This window comes from Bufo bufo, chromosome 3 (genome assembly GCF_905171765.1).
Source record: "Bufo bufo chromosome 3, aBufBuf1.1, whole genome shotgun sequence".
NCBI classification, from domain to species: Eukaryota; Metazoa; Chordata; class Amphibia; order Anura; family Bufonidae; genus Bufo; species Bufo bufo.
The window spans coordinates 197,999,222-198,018,935 of NC_053391.1; positions in this window are offsets into that span (position 1 = coordinate 197,999,222).

Consider the following 19,714-nt stretch of genomic DNA (forward strand, 5'->3'; position numbering starts at 1 on the left):
AGACAGAGGAGAGAGGTCCCATAGCAGAGAATCAGGCTTCATGTCATAGCAGAGAATCAGGCTTCATGTAACCCAACACTGGAACAGGCCATTGTCAGAAATTTTTAGGCCCCGGCACCCAGACAGAGGAGAGAGGTCCTATAGCAGAAAATCAGGCTTCATGTCATAACAGAGAATCAGGCTTCATGTCATAGCAGAGAATCAGGCTTCACGTCACCCACCACTGGAACAGGCCATTGTCAGATATTTAGGCCCCGGCACCCAGACAGAGGAGAGAGGTCCCATAGCAGAGAATCAGGCTTCATGTCATAGCAGAGAATCATGCTTCATGTCACCCAACACTGGAACAGGCCACTGTCAGATATTTTTAGGCCCCGGCACCCAGACAGAGGAGAGAGGTCTCATAGCAGAGATTCAGGCTTCATGTCATAGCAGAGAATCATGCTTCATGTCACCCAACACTGGAACAGGCCACTGTCAGATATTTTTAGGCCCAGGCACCCAGACAGAGGAGAGGTTCATTCAACTTTGGGTTGCCCGCAATATAATGGTAAAATGAAAATAAAAAAAGGATTGAATGAGGAAGTGCCCTGGAGTACAATAATATATGGTTAAGGGGAGGTAGTTATAAATGTCTAATCTGCACAAGGGATGGACAGATCCTGTGGGATCCATGCTTGGTTCATTTTTATGAACGTCAGCTTGTCCACATTGGCTGTAGACAGGCGGCTGCGTTTGTCTGTAATGACGCCCCCTGCCGTGCTGAATAAACGTTCAGACAAAACGCTGGCCGCCGGGCAGGCCAGCACCTTCAAGGCATAAAAGGCTAGCTCTGGCCACGTGGACAATTTGGAGACCCAGAAGTTGAATGGGGCCGAAAAATCAGTCAGTACGTGGAGGGGTGTGCACACGTACTGTTCCACCATGTTAGTGAAATGTTGCCTCGTTCCGTATCAGGTGGTGGTGCAGTTAGCTGTGGCGTGGTGACAAAACTTTTCCACATCTCTGCCATGCTTAACCCTGCCCTCAGAGGAGCTGGCCGTGACACAGCTGCGTTGGCGACCTCTTGCTCCTCCTCTGCCTTCGCCTTGGGCTTCCACTTGTTCCCCTGTGACATTTGGGAATGCTCTCAGTAGCGCGTCTACCAACGTGTGCTTGTACTCGCGCATCCTCCTATCATGCTCCAGTGCAGGAAGTAAGGTGGGCACATTGTCTTTGTACCGGGGATCCAGCAGGGTGGCAACCCAGTAGTCCGCACACGTTAAAATGTGGGCAACTCTGCTGTCGTTGCGCAGGCACTGCAGCATGTAGTCGCTCATGTGTGCCAGGCTGCCCAGAGGTAAGGACAAGCTGTCCTCGGTGGGAGGCGTATAGTCATCGTCCTGCGTTTCCCCCCAGCCACGCACCAGTGATGGGCCCGAGCTGCGTTGGGTGCCACCCCGCTGTGAACATGCTTCATCCTCATCCTCCTCCACCTCCTCCTCATCCTCGTCCTCCTTGTCCTCCAGTAGTGGGCCCTGTCTGGCCACATTTGTACCTGGCCTCTGCTGTTGGAAAAAAACTCCCTCTGAGTCACTTCGAAGAGACTGGCCTTAAAGTGCTAAAAATTACACCTCTTCCTCCTCCTCCTCCTGGGCCACCTCCTCTTCCTTCATCGCCTCAAGTGTTTTCTCAAGGAGACATAGAAGTGGTATTGTAACGCTGATAACGGCGTCATCGCCACTGGCCATGTTGGTGGAGTACTCGAAACAGTGCAACAGGGCACACAGGTCTCGCATGAAGGCCCAGTCATTGGTGGTGAAGTGGTGCTGTTCCGCAGTGCGACTGACCCGTGCGTGCTGCAGCTGAAACTCCACTATGGCCTGCTGCTGCTCGCACAGTCTGTCCAGCATGTGCAAGGTGGAGTTCCACCTGGTGGGCACGTCGCATATGAGGCGGTGAGCGGGAATGCCGAAGTTACGCTGTAGCGCAGACAGGCGAGCAGCGGCAGGGTGTGAACGCCGGAAGCGCGCACAGACGGCCCGCACTTTATGCAGCAGCTCTGACATGTCGGAGTAGTTGTGAATGAACTTCTGCACCACCAAATTCAGCACATGCGCCAGGCAAGGGATGTGCGTAAAACCAGCTAGTCCCAGAGCTGCAAAGAGATTTTGCCCATTATCGCACACCACCAGGCCGGGCTTGAGGCTCACCGGCAGCAACCACTCGTCGGTCTGTTGTTCTATACCCCGCCACAACTCCTGTGCGGTGTGGGGCCTGTCCCCCAAACATATGAGTTTCAGAATGGCCTGCTGACGTTTACCCCGGGCTGTGCTGAAGTTGGTGGTGAAGGTGTGTGGCTGACTGGATGAGCAGGTGGAAGAAGAGGAGGAGGAAGCCGAGTAGGAGGAGGAGGCAACAGGAGACAAAGAATGTTGCCCTGCGATCCTTGGCGGCGGAAGGACGTGCGCCAAACAGCTCTTCGCCTGGGGCCCAGCCGCCACTACATTTACCCAGTGTGCAGTCAGGGAGATATAGCATCCCTGGCCGTGCTTACTGGTCCACGTATCTGTAGTTAGGTGGACATTGCCACAGATGGCGTTGCGCAGTGCACACTTGATTTTATTGGATACTTGGTTGTGCAAGGAAGGCACGGCTCTCTCGGAGAAGTAGTGGCGGCTGGGAACAACATACTGTGGGACAGCAAGCGACATGAGCTGTTTGAAGCTGTGTGTGTCCACCAGCCTGAATGACAGCATTTCATAGGCCAGTAGTTTAGAAATGCTGGCATTCAGGGCCAGGGATCGAGGGTGGCTAGGTGGGAATTTACGCTTTCTCTCAAATGTTTGTGAGACGGAGAGCTGAACGCTGCCGTGTGACATGGTTGAGATGCTTGGTGACGGAGGTGGTGGTGTTGGTGGTACATCCTCTGTTTGCTGGGCGGCAGGTGCCCACGTTCCTCCAGAGGCGGAGGAAGAGGCCGAGTCGGCGGCAGCAGCAAAAGAGGTAGCAGGGGGAGCCTGAGTGAGTTCCTTGTTTTTAAGGTGTTTACTCCACTGCAGTTCATGCTTTGCATGCAGGTGCCTGGTCATGCAGGTTGTGCTAAGGTTCAGAATGTTAATGCCTCGCTTCAGGCTCTGATGGCACAGCGTGCAAACCACTCGGGTCTTGTCGTCAGCACATTGTTTGAAGAACTGCCACGCCAGGGAACTCCTTGAAGCTGCCTTTGGGGTGCTCGGTCCCAGATGGCGGTGGCCAGTAGCAGACGGACTCTCTTGGTGGCGGGTGTTCTGCTTTTGCCCACTGCTCCCTCTTTTGCTACGCTGTTGGCTCGGTCTCACCACTGCCTCTTCCTCCGAATTCTGAAAGTCAGTGGCACAACCTTCATTCCATGTGGGGTCTAGGACCTCATCGTCCCCTGCATCGTCCCCTGCATCGTCTTCCACCCAGTCTTGATCCCTGACCTCCTGTTCAGTCTGCACACTGCAGAAAGACGCAGCAGTTGGCACCTGTGTTTCGTCATCATCAGAGACGTGCTGAGGTGGTATTCCCATGTCCTCATCATCAGGAAACATAAGTGGTTGTGCGTCAGTGCATTCTATGTCTTCCAACACTGGGGAAGGGCTAGGTGGATGCCCTTGGGAAACCCTGCCAGCAGAGTCTTCAAACAGCATAAGAGACTGCTGCATAACTTGAGGCTCAGACAGTTTCCCTGATATGCATGGGGGTGATGTGACAGACTGATGGGCTTGGTTTTCATGCGCCATCTGTGCGCTTTCTGCAGAAGACTGGGTGGGAGATAATGTGAACGTGCTGGATCCACTGTCGGCCACCCAATTGACTAATGCCTGTACCTGCTCAGGCCTTACCATCCTTAGAACGGCATTGGGCCCCACCAAATATCGCTGTAAATTCTGGCTGCTACTGGGACCTAAGGTAGTTGTTTCACTAGGACGTGTGGCTGTGGCAGAATGGCCACGTCGTCTCCCAGCACCAGAGGGTTCACTAACACCACCACGACCATGTCCGCGTCCGCGTCCCTTACTAGATGTTTTCCTCATTGTTACCGTTCACCACAATACGAAAAAAATTATTTGGCCTAATGTATTGAATTCAAATACAGGCCTTTTTTTACAGGCACCTAACACTATCTGGCTATCTATTTAGGTACCGTATTACACTAATACAGGCACATCAGTAATGACAGATTTAGCTGAATATAAATTGTAGGCCTAGTATTTAGGCCCTGGATGACAGGTATCCCTTTTACGGACAGAATTAGACTTGGAAATGCACGGTAGCGTGTGAAGTTATTGAGGATGACCCTATCCGCACCTTCAATCTAATATACCCTTTTATGGATAGATTTAACCACTTACCGCTAAGCTAACGCCGAAAGGCGTCATCTCTGCGGCGCTCCCAGGCTACGCTAACGCCGATTGGCGTCATCTCGCATGAGCCGAGATTTCCTGTGAACGCACGCACACAGGCGCGCGCGCTCACAGGAACGGAAGGTAAGAGAGTGGATCTCCAGCGTGCCAGCGGCGATCGTTCGCTGGCAGGCTGGAGATGTGATTTTTTTTAACCCCTAACAGGTATATTAGACGCTGTTTTGATAACAGCGTCTAGTACCTGCTACCTGGTCCTCTGGTGGTCCCCTTTGTTTGGATCGACCACCAGAGGACACAGGTAGCTCAGTAATATGTTGCACCAAGCACCACTACACTACACCACCCCCCCTGTCACTTATTAACCCCTTATTCACCCTTGATCACCCCTGATCACCCCATATAGACTCCCTGATCACCCCCCTGTCATTGATCACCCCCCTGTCATTGATCACCCCCCTGTCATTGATCACCCCCCTGTAAAGCTCCATTCAGATGTCCGCATGATTTTTACGGATCCACTGATAGATGGATCGGATCCGCAAAACGCATACGGACGTCTGAATGGAGCCTTACAGGGGCGTGATCAATGACTGTGGTGATCACCCCATATAGACTCCCTGATCACCCCCCTGTCATTGATTACCCCCTTGTCATTGATCACCCCCCTGTAAAGCTCCATTCAGATGTCCGCATGATTTTTACGGATCCACTGATAGATGGATCGGATCCGCAAAACGCATACGGACGTCTGAATGGAGCCTTACAGGGGTGTGATCAATAATTGTGGTGATCACCCCATGTAGACTCCCTGATCACCCCCCTGTCATTGATTATCCCCCTGTCATTGATCACCCCCCTGTAAAGCTCCATTCAGATGTCCGCATGATTTTTACGGATCCACTGATAGATGGATTGGATCCGCAAAACGCATACGGACGTCTGAATGGAGCCTTACAGGGGCGTGATCAATGACTGTGGTGATCACCCCATATAGACTCCCTGATCACCCCCCTGTCATTGATTACCCCCGTCATTGATCACCCCCCTGCAAAGCTCCATTCAGATGTCCGCATGATTTTTACAGATCCACTGATAGATGGATCGGATCCGCAAAACGCATACGGACGTCTGAATGGAGCCTTACAGGGGCGTGATCAATGACTGTGGTGATCACCCCATATAGACTCCCTGATCACCCCCCTGTCATTGATTACCCCCCTGTCATTGATCACCCCCCTGTAAAGCTCCATTCAGATGTCCGCATGATTTTTACGGATCCACTGATAGATGGATCGGATCCGCAAAACACACACAGGCGTCTCCCTGGAGCCTTCCAGGGGGGGTGATCACCCCATATAGACTCCCTGATCACCCCCCTGTCATTGATCACCCCCCCTGTCATTGATCACCCCCCCTGTCAGGCTGCATTCAGATGTCAGTATGATTTTTACGGATCCACGGATACATGGATCGGATCCGCAAAACACATACGGACATCTGAATGGAGCCTTATAGGGGGGTGATCAATGACAGGGGGGTGATCACCCCATATAGACTCCCTGATCACCCCCCTGTCATTGATCACCCCCCTGTCATTGATCACCCCCCTGTCATTGATCACCCCTCTGTAAGGCTCCATTCAGACATTTTTTTGGCCCAAGTTAGCGGAAATTTTTTTTCTTTTCTTACAAAGTCTCATATTCCACTAACTTGTGTCAAAAAATAAAATCTCACATGAAGTCACCCTACCCCTCACGGAATCCAAATGCGTAAAAATTTTTAGACATTTATATTCCAGACTTCTTCTCACGCTTTAGGGCCCCTAGAATGCCAGGGCAGTATAAATACCCCACATGTGACCCCATTTCGGAAAGAAGACACCCCCAGGTATTCCGTGAGGGGCATATTGAGTCCATGAAAGATTGAAATTTTTGTCCCAAGTTAGCGGAAAGGGAGACTTTGTGAGAAAAAAATAAATAAAATCAATTTCCGCTAACTTGTGCCAAAAAAAAAAAATTCTATGAACTCGCCATGCCCCTCATTGAATACCTTGGGGTGTCTTCTTTCCAAAATGGGGTCACATGTGGGGTATTTATACTGCCCTGGCATTTTAGGGGCCCTAAAGCGTGAGAAGAAGTCTGGGATCCAAATGTCTAAAAATGCCCTCCTAAAAGGAATGTGGGCCCCTTTGCACATCTAGGCTGCAAAAAAGTGTCACACATCTGGTATCGCCGTACTCAGGAGAAGTTGGGCAATGTGTTTTGGGGTGTCATTTTACATATACCCATGCTGGGTGAGATAAATATCTTGGTCAAATGCCAACTTTGTATAAAAAAATGGGAAAAGTTGTCTTTTGCCGAGATATTTCTCTCACCCAGCATGAGTATATGTAAAAAGACACCCCAAAACACATTGCCCAACTTCTCCTGAATACGGCGATACCACATGTGTGACACTTTTTTGCAGCCTAGGTGGGCAAAGGGGCCCACATTCCAAAGAGCACCTTTAGGATTTCACAGGTCATTTACCTACTTACCACACATTAGGGCCTCTGTAAAATGCCAGGGCAGTATAACTACCCCACAAGTGACCCCATTTTGGAAAGAAGACACCCCAAGGTATTCCATGAGGGGCATGGCGAGTTCCTAGAATTTTATATTTTTTGTCACAAGTTAGCGGAAAATGATGATTTATTTTTTATTAATTTTTTTCCTTACAAAGTCTCATATTCCACTAACTTGTGACAAAAAATAAAAACTTCCATAAACTCACTATGCCCATCACGAAATACCTTGGGGTGTCTTCTTTCCAAAATGGGGTCACTTGTGGGGTAGTTATACTGCCCTGGCATTTTAGGGGCCGAATGCGTGAGAAGTGGTTTGAAATCAAAATCTGTAAAAAATGGCCGGTGAAATCCGAAAGGTGCTCTTTGGAATGTGGGCCTCTTTGCACACCTAGGCTGCAAAAAAGTGTCACACATGAACTCACTATGCCCATCACGAAATACCTTGGGGTGTCTTCTTTCCAAAATGGGGTCACTTGTGGGGTAGTTATACTGCCCTGGCATTTTAGGGGCCGAATGCGTGAGAAGTGGTTTGAAATCAAAATCTGTAAAAAATGGCCGGTGAAATCCGAAAGGTGCTCTTTGGAATGTGGGCCCCTTTGCGCACCTAGGCTGCAAAAAAGTGTCACACATGTTTTATACAAAGTTGGCATTTGACCAAGATATTTATCTCACCCAGCATGGGTATATGTAAAATGACACCCCAAAACACATTCCCCAACTTCTCCTGAGTACGGCGATACCACATGTGTGGCACTTTTTTGCAGCCTAGGTGGGCAAAGGGGCCCACATTCCAAAGAGCACCTTTCGGATTTCACCGGTCATTTTTTACACATTTTGATTTCAAACTACTTACCACACATTTGGGCCCCTAGAATGCCAGGGCAGTATAACTACCCCACAAGTGACCCCATTTTGGAAAGAAGACACCCCAAGGTATTCGCTGATGGGCATAGTGAGTTCATAGAAGTTTTAATTTTTTGTCACAAGTCAGTGGAATATGAGACTTTGTAAAAAAAAAAAATCATCATTTTCCACTAACTTGTGACAAAAAATAAAAAGTTCTATGAACTCACTATGCCCATCAGCGAATACCTTAGGGTGTCTACTTTCCGAAATGGGGTCATTTGTGGGGTGTTTGTACTGTCTGGGCATTGTAGAACCTCAGGAAACATGACAGGTGCTCAGAAAGTCAGAGCTGCTTCAAAAAGCGGAAATTCACATTTTTGTACCATAGTTTGTAAACGCTATAACTTTTACCCAAACCATTTTTTTTTTTACCCAAACATTTTTTTTTTTATCAAAGACATGTAGAACAATAAATTTAGAGCAAAATTTATATATGGATGTCGTTTTTTTTTTGCAAAATTTTACAACTGAAAGTGAAAAATGTCATTTTTTTGCAAAAAAATCGTTAAATTTCGATTAATAACAAAAAAAGTAAAAATGTCAGCAGCAATGAAATACCACCAAATGAAAGCTCTATTAGTGAGAAGAAAAGGAGGTAAAATTCATTTGGGTGGTAAGTTGCATGACCGAGCAATAAACCGCTAAAGTTGTGGAGTGCCGATTTGTAAAAAAGGGCCTGGTCTTTAGGGGGGTATAAACCTGTGGTCCTTAAGTGGTTAAACTTGGCCTGATAGAGCAGAAACCACTAATTTAGAGAATTGCTAAGTTGGGAATTGTATTCAACCCAGAACAAAAACTGTGCTTCGGCAGACAGCAGACAGTATTACAATTGGCTAGCCACAGCTGAAACACCAGATTTAGGGTACTGCTATTTTGGCAATTGTATTTTACCCCTCAATAAAATAGCAAGCACAGCCAAGCCCCTGATGTAGGATATAGCAAAAAAAAACAACACACTATTGATGGTTAAAAATGGACTTGGTGGCAGCTTGTGCTGGCGCACCACAAGACACAAAATGGCCGCCGATCACCCCAGAAAAATGTGACTGAAAAACGCTCTGGGCAGCCTTTAAACAGTGAGCAATTGAATAGCAGAGGTTGTATGATACACAGCTGTATATCGATCACTTCAGTAAATAAATCCCTGCCTAATCTCGCCCTAACAGCAGCAGCTGCATCCTCTCCCTACAATGATCAGAGCAGAGTGACGTGCCGCGCTACGTGACCCAAGCTTAAATAGAGGCTGGGTCACATGCTGCACTGGCCAATAACAGCCATGCCAATAGTAGGCATGGCTGTGATGGCCTCTTGGGGCAAGTAGTATGACGCTTGTTGATTGGCTGCTTTGCAGCCTTTCAAAAAGCGCCAAGAAAGCGCCGAACACCGAACCCGGACTTTTACGAAAATGTTCGGGTCCGTGTCACGGACACCCCAAAATTCGGTACGAACCCGAACTATACATTTCGGGTTCGCTCATCCCTACCCCCTAGCAATCAAATGAGTAATGAAGGAATATTGGATAAGGGAAGAGGCAAACCCGACCATCAGACATAAATAGAATTAACTGACAATGCTCGTGTTTGCTATTTCTCCATTACCTCTGAGGACACCACGTTTAGTGGTGAAAAATGTAGGTGGAGCGATGTGTGCAATGTTTTTTAATTAGAATCTGACCTCGTGTTTCATAGCGCGGCGACATGGTGTTACTGCAGGCACCGTAGTCTAAGTGCTTATGCAAAATATATTATAGCTAGGGAGGTATAGTGACCATAATCAGACACTCAGTGATGGTACTACTATAAAAGGAAGGAGTGATAACATACACCAGAAAACATACATAGGAGTGCCGAATTACTCACTATATTGATATAATTACCCATTATGTATACTGCAGCAAATTATAGTCACAGCTGTAATAAACGCACATATATATATGACAGCAGAGTGTATACAATAAATAATTGACATGGCTGCAGGAGATTATAAGGGATATGAAATCAATATTTCCTTGAATCTCCCTACATAAATCATTATCAGTGATATAGGCTCACAGTTAATACTGAGAGCTAGAGAAATACTAGAATTACTTGATATAAACACAGGGTCATTTTCAACTTTTAATCATTGTATTGTTTTGGGTAGTTTATTTTAAAAGTCAAGATTAAATGTTATGTTTTATTAGAATATCTGAAAACAGGTATTAGATGGCCTCGGGCCATTGAACCTTTCATTAATGTCAAACCTGGGCCTTTTGTGGTAACGATGGTCCCAACAAGCCGCTGTCTATTTCCCATAACACAGTGTGTGTTTAAACACCAGCCAAGCTTTATAATATGAAAATTCATAACATATGTGATAGCACGGTGTGTTTTAAAAAATGCTGTTTGTTAACACTGTCAAAGATGCGTTTACCCATAGCTATATATGTCAGTGTCACTCAGACATTATTTACTATTGCTGTCATTACATTGAAGAGTTTATGGAGGAGGGAAGAGGGAGAGAAAGAGCAAAAATTTATTAAAAAAATTAACAAAACAATATAAAAAAACATATATATATATTTGTGTGTGTATATATATATATATATATACACACACAGTAGATACATCATGGAGAATGGAAAAGTTAATAAGACAAAAACAAATGGCTTTTTCGAACAGTTAAGCTTGAGGCGCCAAACTATATCAAAATTGTGAAATTATAGCTCTATTTCAAAGACCTGTACATGAAATCTCTTCTGAAAAGCTTCATTTTAGTCCCTTTTGCCTCGAGAGAATACAGAATCAGTAATATGTTGATTTTTTTTCCTCTTATTCAGGGATTATGTTGACTCACAGTAGCTTTTTTCTGATTGAGTGCCCGCCACGGCATTTTCAAAGCAACCTCAACAACTAAATCCAAACCCTGCAAAAATAGCGCGTTAATAATCCTTTTTTTTTTCCTCTCCCTTATTCTTTTGCAGTTTTCCTTCATGCCAAGAAATGCATTTATTGGAGAAAATGAACTCAACATGCATAATTCACATAGTTTCTTTGGTAAGGAATGTAGGATGATTTTATAGAGTAAAGTGTAGTATAAATAGAATAAAATTGTTTAGCATTCACAAAGAACCGAAACAGAGAAGATGAGAAAATGATTGGCCTATATACAGAACTCAGCAGAGGTTTATATAATTTCTGCACAATTGATGCATATTCATGTAGTTTAGCCCTAGACGATGGCCCAAACGTGATCTCCTCCAGGTACAGAAAAATGTGTATTATAATGTTATTTTGTAAAATACAAGCTCTGTGAGTAGGAGGAGGTGTAATGATAATATAAATACATTCAACTATATTGTTGTTCCTCAAAAAGTTGTCTTCTGCCACTGCCCTGCTGGATTGAGCCACAATTATTTTCCACTTTGTGCACAGCAGGTTTGGGTTGTCAAGACAAATGGTGCCCTAGGTTTATGTCAGACACTGTTGAATTATTAAAAGAGACTTCATCTGTACCATGATGTCTGCTGATTTATGTTCATACCCATTTCTAGCTCCTGTTTTTATACATTCTGACTGTGAACTTGGTTATGTTCCTGATATCTCTTGTGGATAGAGATGAGCAAGTCGAAGTTAACGAAGTGGAATTCGATCCGAATTTCAAGAAAAATTTGATTTACACCAAATCCAAATTTCCTCACGCTTCGTGGTAACAAAAAGCATTTTTTCCTAAAATGACTGCTGCACGTGTTAGGACATGGAGCAAATAACTCTGGGAACGAGGGATCACCCTCAATGCCATGCATGCAGCCAATCAGCAGCCAGCCAGCCCTATGATGTCACAGCCCTATAAATAGCCTCAGCCATCTTAGATTCAGCCATTTTCCAGTGTGCTTAGTGCAGGGAAAGACAAGACAGGCGCGAGGGAAAGTGTTAGAAAAGACTTTAAAACTTTTTTGGGGCTGAAAAGAAGTTCAGGGAAAGATCATTAGAAGTGTAGGGAAAGAATAGGGAGGAATTATTCCACACTATAAAAGCAGGACAGGGTCCAATAGGGGAGTGTAGAGCCTGGGTAATAGGAAAAATCCTATTACACCTTGCTGCACTGACTGGGGATCCAAATTGCCATTATACTGCTGTCACGGTAGGTCAGGGAAGGGAAGCAAACCAAATACAACAAAAGCAACAAAACACCAGTCTAGACCCTAAAGCTATGGAACAGGGAAAGGTCACCACCTGACAATCCCTGAGCCTTTCCCTGACTGCTGACAACATGAGAAAATCCTTAGGGTGGAAGTGCTCATGCGCTGGAATCTAAGCCTAGCTGAAACTGAAACAAACCCTCAGCTAGGGAGCTGGAGATAAGACAACCGGTTCCTAGCACAAGGTGCAGGAACCAGCATCTTCCTGAGGCCTAGCCAGAACACACAACAAAAGGGAAGCAGTAGGACTTAGCTTAAGACGGACAGGGAGCAGGAGATCCACCAAACACCAGTAGAGAACTCCAGAATCAAATATACAGTAAACCGCAAGGGTTATAGTGAGAGGCGGGTATAAATAGCTTCACTAAATAGCTAATGAGCAGAATCTGTGGGGAGGTGGGATCCTGCCCAAAACCACAACAAAGAGAAACAGAACAATCTGTTAGATAGACTCACGTGAAGCAAGTCTGTCAGATCTTCTCACAGGGCAGGGCGTGACAACTACTGCTTTCAGGTTTGCAATAGATGATACTTCTGTGTTTCCAGCAAACCTTGCTTGTTTTTAGGGTGAAAGTGGTGTGTGATACAGCCATTAACATGGTGTATTACCAGGAAATATTTGTATGTCTTATTAGCCATTCAGCAGTGCAGTTATATGTTCTAAAGCCTTTTGTGTGGTGTATTAGTGGGGAAAAAAAGTATTTTTAGCCGTTGTGAAGTGAAGTGATAATATTACAGCCTTTTTTTGGAGTGTATAAATGGAAAAAAAAGTCTTATTAGGCCTTCAGTGGTGCAGTTATATGTTCTAAAGCCTTTTTTGTGGTGTATTAGTGAAAAAAAAGGCTTGTTAGCCATTGTGCGTTGAAGTGTCGAAATTACAGCCTTTTATGTGGTGTATTAATGGGGAAAAAAAAGTCTTATTAGCCATTTAGCGGTGCACTTATATGTTCTAAAGCCTTTTTTGTCATGTATTAGTGGAGAAAAAAAAGTCTTATTAGCCGTTGTGCGGGGAAGTGACAAAATGACAACCTTTTTTGGAGTGTATTAGGAAAAAAGTCTTATTAGCCGCTCTGCGGTGTAGTTATATATTTTAAAGTAGAGTTGAGCGAACCCGAACTGCAAAGTTCGGGTTCGTTCCGAATTTTGCGAGTTCGGGTACCCGAACCCCAACCCGGACTTTTTCACTGAAGTTCGGGTTCGGTGTTTGGGTGACTTTATTATTTTCCGTTATAACATGGTTATAACGGAAAATAATAGCATTCTTAAAACAGAATGCTAAAAAAAATTCATCCACTTGATCGCGCAGCCGGTATCTTCCTTTCTTCAGGACCTGTGAAAGGACCTGCGGTGACGTCACCGTGCTCACCATGTTGTTCAAAATCCTTTTTTGTTGTGTATTAGTGGAGAAAAAAAAACTTTTTAGCCATTGTGCAGTGAAGTAAAAAAATTACACACTTTTTTGGGGTAAATTAATGGAAAAAAAAGTCTTATTAAGCTACTTTCACAGTAGCATTTTGGCTTTCTGCTTGTGAGATCCGTTCAGGGCTCTCAAAAGCGGTGCACAACGGATCAGTTTTGCCCTAATGCATTCTGAATGGAAAAGGATCCGCTCAGAATGCATCAATTTGCCTCCGTTCAGTCACCATTCCGCTCTGGAAGCGGACACCAAAACGCTGCCTGCAGCGTTTTGCTGTATGCCTTGCGAAGCGGAGTCAAACGGATCAGTCCTGGCACACAATGTAAGTCAATGAGGATGAATCAGTTTTCTCTGACACAATCTGGCACAATTATTGACTTTCACAATCTGGTCCCTTATTGACTTTCAATGGTGTTAAAGATCGATCTGTCATGGCAATAGAAGACATAATGCAACTGGATCCATTCATGACTGATGCATGCGGGTTAACGGTAGCATTTTTGCAGATCTATGACGGATCCGGCAAAAATGCTAGTGTGAAAGTAGCCTTAGCCGTTCAGCGGTGCAAATATATGTTCTAAAGCTTTTTTTTGGGTGTATTAGTGGAAAAAAAGGGCTTATTTGCCATTCAGTGGTGCAGTTATATGTTCTAAAGTTTTTTTTGGGGTGTATTAGTGGGGAAAAAAAGTCTTATTAGCCGTTCAGCAGTGTAGGTATATGTTTTAAAGCCTTTTTTGGGGTGTATTAGTGGGGGGAAAAAAGTATTTATAGCCATTGTGCGGTGGTGACAAAATGACAGCATTTTTGGGGTGTATTAATGGGGAAAAAAAGTCTTATTAGCCGTTCAGCAGTGCTGTTATATGTTCTAAAGCCTTTTTTGTGGTGTATTAGTGGGAAAAAAATATTTTTAGCTGTTCAGCGGTGCAAATATATGTTCTAAAGCCTTTTTTTGGGTGTATTAGTGGGGAAAAAAGGGCTTATTTGCCATTCAGCAGTGCAGTTATATGTTCAAAAGCCTTTTTTGAGGTGTATTAGTGGAAAAAAATGTCTTATTAGCCGTTCTGCGGTGTAGTTATATGTTTTAAAGCATTTTTTGTGGTGTATTAGTGGGAAAAAAAAGTCTTGTTAGCCGTTGAGCGGTGAAGTGACAAAATGACAGCCTTTTTTGGGGTGTATTAATGGGGAAAAAAAGTCTTATTATTCATTCAGCAGTGCAGTTATATGTTCTAAAGCCTTTTTTGGGTGTATTAGTGAAAAAAAATATATCTTTTTAGCCGTTCAGCAGTGCAAATATATGTAATAAAGCCTTTTTTTGGATATATTAGTGGGATAAAAGGGCTTATTTGCCATTAAGCAGTGCAGTTATATGTTCAAAAGCCTTTTTTGAGGTGTATTAGTGGAGAAAAAAAAAGTCTTATTAGCCGTTGTGCGGTGAAGTGACAAAATTACAACCTCTTTTGGGGTGTATTAGTGGGAAAAAAAGTCTTATTAGCCGTTCTGCGGTGTAGTTATATATTTTAAAGTAGAGTTGAGCGAACCCGAACTGCAAAGTTCGGGTTCGTTCCGAATTTTGCGAGTTCGGGTACCTGGACCCCAACCCGGACTTTTTTACTGAAGTTCGGGTTCGGTGTTTGGGTGACTTTATTATTTTCCGTTATAACATGGTTATAACGGAAAATAATAGCATTCTTAAAACAGAATGCTAAATAAAATGTCTATTGAGGGGTTAAAAAAAAAAAAAAAAACACCTCATCCACTTGATCGCGCAGCCGGTATCTTCCTTTCTTCAGGACCTGTGAAAGGATCTGCGGTGACGTCACCGTGCTCACCACGTTGTTCAAAATCCTTTTTTGTTGTGTATTAGTGGAGAAAAAAAAACTTTTTAGCCATTGTGCAGTGAAGTAAAAAAATTACAGACTTTTTGGGGGTAAATTAATGAAAAAAAAGTCTTATTAGGCTACTTTCACAGTAGCATTTTGGCTTTCTGTTTGTGAGATCCGTTCAGGGCTCTCAAAAGCAGTGCACAACGGATCAGTTTTGCCCTAATGCATTCTGAATGGAAAAGAATCCGCTCAGAATGCATCAGTTTGCCTCCGTTCAGTCACTATTCCGCTCTGGAGGCAGACACTAAAACGCTGCCTGCAGCGTTTTGCTGTAGGCCTGGCGAAGCGGAGCCAAACGGATCAGTCCTGGCACACAATGTAAGTCAATGAGGATGAATCAGTTTTCTCTGACACAATCTGGCACAGATGAAAACTGATCCATCCCCTATTGACTTTCAATGGTGTTCAAGATGGATCTGTCATGGCTATAGAAGACATAATACAACTGGATCCGTTCATGACTGATGCATGCAGGTTAACGGTAGCATTTTTGCAGATATATGACGGATCCGGCAAAAATGCTAGTGTGAAAGTAGCCTTAGCTGTTCAGCGGTGCAGTTATATGTTCTAAAGCCTTTTTTGTGGTCTATTAGTGGAAAAAAGAATTTTGGGCCGTTCAGTGGTGCAAATATATGTTCTAAAGCCTTTTTTTGGGTGTGTTAGTGGGAAAAAAAGGCTTATTTGCCATTCAGCGGTGCAGTTATATGTTCTAACGTTTTTTTGGGGGTGTATTAGTGGGTAAAAAAAGTCTTATTAGCCGTTCAGCAGTGAAGGTATATGTTTCAAAGCCTTTTTTGGGGTGTATTAGTGGGGGAGGGGGGGAAGTATTTATAGCCATTGTGCGGTGGCGACAAAATGACAGCATTTTTGGGGTGTATTAATGGGAAAAAAAAGTATTATTAGCCGTTCAGCAGTGCAATTATATGTTCTAAAGCCTTTTTTGTGGTGTATTAGTGAAAAAAAAGTCTTATTTGCCCTTCAGAGGTGCTGTTATATGTTTTAAAGCATTTTTTGTGGTGTATTAGTGGGAAAAAAAGTCTTGTTAGCCGTTGAGCGGTGAAGTGACAAAATTACAGCCTTTTTTGGGGTGTATTAATGGGGAAAAAAAGTCTTATTATTCATTCAGCGGTGCAGTTATATGTTCTAAAGCCTTTTTTGTGGTGTATTAGTGGGAAAAAAAGTATTATTAGCCGTTCAGCAGTGCAGTTATATGTTCTAAAGCCTTTTTTGTGGTATATTAGTGGAAAAAAGTCTTATTTGCCCTTCAGAGGTGCTGTTATATGTTCTAAAGCCTTTTTCATGGTGGTTAAGTGGGAAAAAAAATCTTTTTAGCCGTTCAGCAGTGCAAATATATGTTCTAAAGCCTTTTTTGGGGTATATTAGAAGGAAAAAGGGCTTATTTGCCATTCAGCAGTGCAGTTATATGTTCAAAAGCCTTTTTTGAGGTGTATTAGTGGGAAGAAAAGTATTATTAGTTGTTCTGCGGTGTAGTTATATGTTTTAAAGCCTTTTTTGGGGTGTATTAGTGGGAAAAAAAGTCCTATTAGCCGTTCAGCAGTGCAGTTATATGTTCTAAAGCCTATTTTGTGTGTATTAGTGGGATAAAAGTGCTTATTTGCCATTCAGCAGTGCAGTTATATGTTTAAAAGCATTTTTTAGGTGTATTAGTGGAAAAAAAAAGTATTATTAGCCGTTCAGCAGTGTAGTTATTCGTTTTAAAGCCTTTATTGGGGTGTATTAGTGAAAAAAATATCTTTTTAGCCATTCAACAGTGCAAATATATGTTATAAAGCCTTTTTTTGGGTGTATTAGTGGGATAAAAGGGCTTATTTGCCATTCAGCAGTGCAGTTATATGTTCAAAAGCCTTTTTTTGCGGTGTATTAGTGGGAAAAAAAAGTCTTATGATCTATTAGTGCAAGACAATAGCCCCACGGGCAGCTCGACTTGCACAGAATCATTGTACACTATGATGCTGTGTACTCTTGTGCGCACGATCAATGCCACTACGGGACATATGGCCCGCTCACATCCCTTTTGACTCTGAGGGCATACAGTCGTGTGCAAGAGGCCTTAAAGGGGTTTTCTCATCTCAGTCAATGAGGGCATATTGCTAGGATATGGTTCTACCGCTGGTACCCGCACCTTTAAAGGGTTATCCGAGTTATTTTTTTGTTATTTCTATGTTCCTAACTAAGCAAATGTAACAGCTTTCCAATTCACTCACTTTATCTCCAGTGGCTGGTTTCTCAGATTTCACTGAGGGTCACATGACCTGTGATGTCAGCTTCTCTCCCTGCTCTGATAAAGGTCGTTTACAAGCCTGTAAACGAGACTTCACTGTGCTGGCCACGCCCCCCCCTTCACTGCCGTATACTCTCTGCTAGGATTCTTAACCCCTTCAGCTGCACACACTGGGTAGTTCTGCAGGCAGTGAGGAGGCAGTTCTGGGCACATGATCTGACATACTAGAGAGAGCATTAGACAAGAAGGTAGGGGGAAGATCCTGTGTGTATTAGCAGTGTCATTATACAGGTGGGACATGTAGTCGTACACATACAACATGCTGCAGAGTCTCCCAGCAGGCAGACATGTCACTCAGGGCAGCACTTGTATTCACTCCCTTAGCAGTATCATTATACAGCTGGGACGTGTATTCCTACACATACAACATGCTGCAGAGTCTCCCAGCAGGCAGACATGTCACTCAGGGCAGCTATTGTATTCACTCCCTTAGCAGTGCAGGGGGAGGGGCAGAGATTGTTTTTATTGCATGTAAACAAAGGGCCAGAAAAGAAAGAAATTGAACAAACTGATGTTCGGTACCAGCGCTGGGGTTGTAATGGGATAGATAGGTTTGGTAATTACCTTGTCCTGGCGGGACCTGGGGTATAATCGGAAGGAGTAAACACCGACTGTCCGGTCAGGCAGTGGGATGGAATGATTCTGCAGTACTTCTTGTTTGCTGTTGCTTCTTGCTCTACCTCTCAGCGCGTATGCCGCCCCGGCCGGTGGCTGGCGTGCGCGCGAGGGAACGATGTTGGTGCAGGGTTCTGGAACGTGCGGCGTGACGTCACGACTGACCTACGGAATAATCCAAAGACCAAAAAACGATCCAACGCGTTTCAAAGCCTACGGGCTTCTTCGTCAGGGATAGTTGTTCTGTTTGTGTTCTGGGTTAAGTAGGCGCCCGGTCCCCATGGCAACTGTTAATTTTTTACTTCATCAAACGTACTGCATAGAGTCCCGCATAAAATCCTATATAGATAAGGGTAACATCTACTTGTCCATAAAGAACATCAACTGGGCTTCACAATAATGGTTATTTAAAATGCAAATAACTCCATCTCGCGATTGAGGCCATTTGGCGCTAGGGAGTTCAATCTGAAAATCCACTTACTTTCGCATCTTGACATTTGTTTGATGATGTCTCCACCTCTCAGATTTGGTTTTATTTTTTCAATACCCCCAAAAAAAGAACCAGCAAAAATACCTCCGTGGTATTGGGTATAATGACGGGACAGAGGATGTCCCTCATATTTTTTCTTTATATTATTGAGATGTTCCCCCATCCTAGTTTTTAATTCACGTTTGGTTCGGCCCACATATATTTTAAAACAAGGACATTTGATAAAGTATATCACACCTCGGGTATTGCATGAAATGTACTGATTGATTTTGTATTTATGGTGATTGTCCCCTATTTCTCTAATGGGGAACTTGGTTGTACCGTGTTTGATTTTCCTGCAATTTTTGCACATTTTGCATGGGAAAAAGCCTTTTTGTGTCAAGTGACTCAATTTCTTTGTTTGGGGCAATTTAACAGTGGGCGCTACCATAGTACACAAATTGAGCGCTTTCCTGAAGATAAAAGTGGGATTTTTGGGGAACTATTTCAAAATCTTAAGCCATATAAAAATCACAAAGAAATAATCAAAATCTCTAGATCCATCAAAACCCGGATAAGAACTAAAGAGAACGAAATTATTAATACTAAAACTAAAAAATTTGATAGGGATTTAGTCACATCAACAGTAACTAGAGGTAGGGCTGTAACAAATATAGAACAGAGTGTTAGCACCCACTACAACACGATAGATAAAACTATGTGTGAAGACCAGGATTCCTACTATAGTGATTTCTCTGTCTATGATGATGATTCCAATGATCAGTCTACGAATACGGGGACAAGAAGATCTAAAACACAATCTGGAACCAAGTTTGATATAGATAATATATCTGAACAACAGCCCCTAATACCGAACGTAATGATACAGGCCATTCCAACTAATGGATCCATTCAAACTAGTAATCGGTATGACATATTGGAATCATTGGATGAAGATACCAATCATAATGACTCCATCACTACAGCAGATAGTGTAGATAACCAT